Raw genomic sequence first — 3013 nt, 5'->3', positions numbered from 1 at the left:
TTTAGCTCACGGCACTGCAGTAGCACATTTGCTCGACTTGGTTAACAAGCACCGTTTGAAGTCTGGCGCCAAGTTTTAAAGACCAGACTCCACCCCTTTTCCAGGCACGACCATTAAAAGGTAAGTTACACCAGTTATTATTTAATCTTCCACTTTAAGATTTATACAATAACTTCACTTGGTAATATATTAAAACAGATCACCACGCATTTGCAACCGTAATATAAAACAACCATATATTTGTTGTCACCAATCTTTTTCTCTTTACAGATCGAAACATTCGGGTACCCCACAACACAAACACACATGGTTTCATCGGGTCCTTAGACTGGCGCAACGCCAGCCGATGACGTCAAAAGCGATCACCCTCCGCAACCTCTAGTTCGTCAGCACAGCATCTAGTAACCCGGCTATGGCAACATGTAACACAGACAATTAAACAATAAAACATAAAACAGTAGACAAAGTTTATGTGTGATTTGTCCGTATGACATGACTGTATGATGACTGAGGAAGAGGATGGAGTGTGGATGACTGACCGAGTGCTACCAAGCTAGCGTGTGCACCCGCTATGCTGATAGCGGCATAAACTGGGACAGGTTGGGTGAGTAATGATTGTATATGTGTGTGTGTGTACATATATGAGTGCCAGTGCTGCCGCATGCAGCGGTGAAGGTCACTTCTTCACAATGATACACTTAGCTCAAGCATTAAATAGGTTACATATTCAAATTACTAGAGGCATAATGCGGTTGTAGTTTTCTTGCACATCCTTACAGCTCACACTCAGACACATGGTCATGGAAAACCTGGAAATAAGGTAAGTACAAGATATGTGTGTCATGTCATTAAAAAAATGACTTAATTTGTATTTTAACTTTTTCACATAACATATGTTTACATATAATCCACAACACATAGCAATATGCATTTACACAAATTAAACAGTTTAAAAGTTTAGACCTGCCAACACACAATACCAAAATATAACCAAATATAGCTGCTAGCAGCAATGCGGGGCCAAGCCCAGAAGGTGCAGAAAGCATAGCAACCACTGCAACTGCAAGCACAGCATGTACAGCAAGCATAACATCACAGCAAACTCATCAAAGCACATCACACTTAACAGTCAAAAGCTTTACAATGTGCATCTCAAAAGCACAAAACACTCTTTAAGATTTTGTATAGAAAAGCACTGCATCTTATGTGGCACACAGGATTTGAACCCACAACCTGTAAGGTTTGGGACCAGTGGCTTAGCAGAGTGCACCACTCAGTTGACAAACATCCAACAGGCTGCCAAGGACAGCTTTCAGTGTGATAATTAGCACATGAAAGCTATACTTAACATTTTGACAAGATTAGCATGCTACGCTAACTAAATGCTAACATAGCTTATGGTTATCAAATATCAAAAATCCGTTCAGTCATTTCTGTGCGGCTTGGTCCAAAGATCATCTGATAATAATTTGGACAAAATTGGACAAAATGTGTAGGAGGAGTAGAATTTTTTTTTTTCATTTACTTCAAAATGGCAGACAAACAAAATAATGGAAAATGAAAAATGAGATATCAGAATCAGAATCAGAATCAGCATAAACAAAGGAATGTATTGACAGAGAAAAATAAATAATTGGACAATGCTTTCAAAAGTTCTAAGCATTTTTGCAAAAATCATTATGTCTCTGGAACACTAGGTGGCACTGTGTTCAAACTTCTCAGGTACCTCCGGGACATGCTTTCGATGATGCCTACCGATTTTTGTGCCGATATGTCAAATTGTTCAACGGTGTCGCCAAGAGACCAACCTGAGAAATGGGGGCATTGAGAAAGCACACTTTCTCAGCCAGGTTGAGCCACAGCTGGCACTTTTGGACTAATAATCTGGATATCACCCTCCCCTGAGCCTGCACCAAGTTCCTGCATGCTCCGGGTTTGGACCACCCTTGTGCAGACCCTGGCCTGAACATCTCCATGACAGCCATGGTAAGCAGAGCAGACACAGCTTGACCAGAAGCAGTATAAGCTCTCACCACAAGGGACAAAGTAACGGATGAGAGTCTCGGACGGTCCCTCCAGGTGGCGCAATCACTCTTTTCACCCGGGCTCCTCGCGCACTTCCGAAAAAAAAGAAAGGACCTGGAGTGGAGTGCAGTTAAGTGTCTCCAAGAACCAAACATCCAAGAGAGAGCTTAGGACAGGGTAGAAGAGTCCACTCAAGCATTAAGCTCTCTGCTGCCTGGGTAAGCATGGCTGCCATCTCAGGCACAGACAGACACACAGCAGCCAGAAGTGCTAGTTTAGTTGAATCATCTGCTTCCGATCGGACAAACCCACCCTCCAATGCTCCGAAAGACAACTCATCCTCATCACGAGCCATTAATGGGAGATTGAACCCTCACTGAGGCGGGCTCTCAAACGCACTCAGAAACTCTACTGGAGAGCATGTGCCATTGGAAAAATGAGAGGTCCGCAGGAATTAATCCGGCAGAACTGCTCCAGCAACATTGGAAATAGAAGGGCCAGGACAGGAAGCAGCTGAGGTGGTTTGTGATATTTTTTAGCATAGCTGCTGTTCCAACCAAGAAAAAATTGATTTGTTTAACCCAAACTAAAGAATAATAATGTGCATTTGATCAGATATAACTGCAGTACAAGATTATGAGATGCATTATTTTAATGCTTGGCCAAAGAGATGCATCTTTAATCTAGATTTAAACAGAGAGAGTGTGTCTGAACCCCAAACGTTATCAGGAAGGCTATTCCAGAGTTTGGGAGCCAAATGCGAAACAGCTCTACCTCCTTTAGTGGACTTTGCTATCCTAGGTACTACCAAAAGTCAAAAAGTTTTGCGACCTTAGGGAGCGTGATGGATTGTAGCGTGGTAGAAGACTAGTTAGGTACGCAGGAGCTAACCCATTAAGGGCCTTATAGGCAAGTAATAATATTTTGTAACTGATACGGAACTTAATAGGTAGCCAGTGCAAAGACTGTAAAATTGGGGTAATATGAT

General features: G+C 42.3%; 1 protein-coding gene across 1 annotated transcript in view; it reads left to right on the top strand.

The window, feature by feature from the left end:
• The window catches only part of LOC107683729 (serine/threonine-protein kinase Nek1-like), a 38250-nt gene that overhangs the window by 12817 nt on the left and 22420 nt on the right, over window positions 1-3013 (top strand). The gene's annotated exons all lie outside the window — the stretch shown is intronic.

The sequence above is a fragment of the Sinocyclocheilus anshuiensis genome, unplaced genomic scaffold (assembly GCF_001515605.1).
Source record: "Sinocyclocheilus anshuiensis isolate Anshui unplaced genomic scaffold, SAMN03320099.WGS_v1.1 scaffold4916, whole genome shotgun sequence".
In the NCBI taxonomy this organism is placed as follows: domain Eukaryota; kingdom Metazoa; phylum Chordata; class Actinopteri; order Cypriniformes; family Cyprinidae; genus Sinocyclocheilus; species Sinocyclocheilus anshuiensis.
This window is presented reverse-complemented; position numbering and strand designations above follow the sequence as displayed.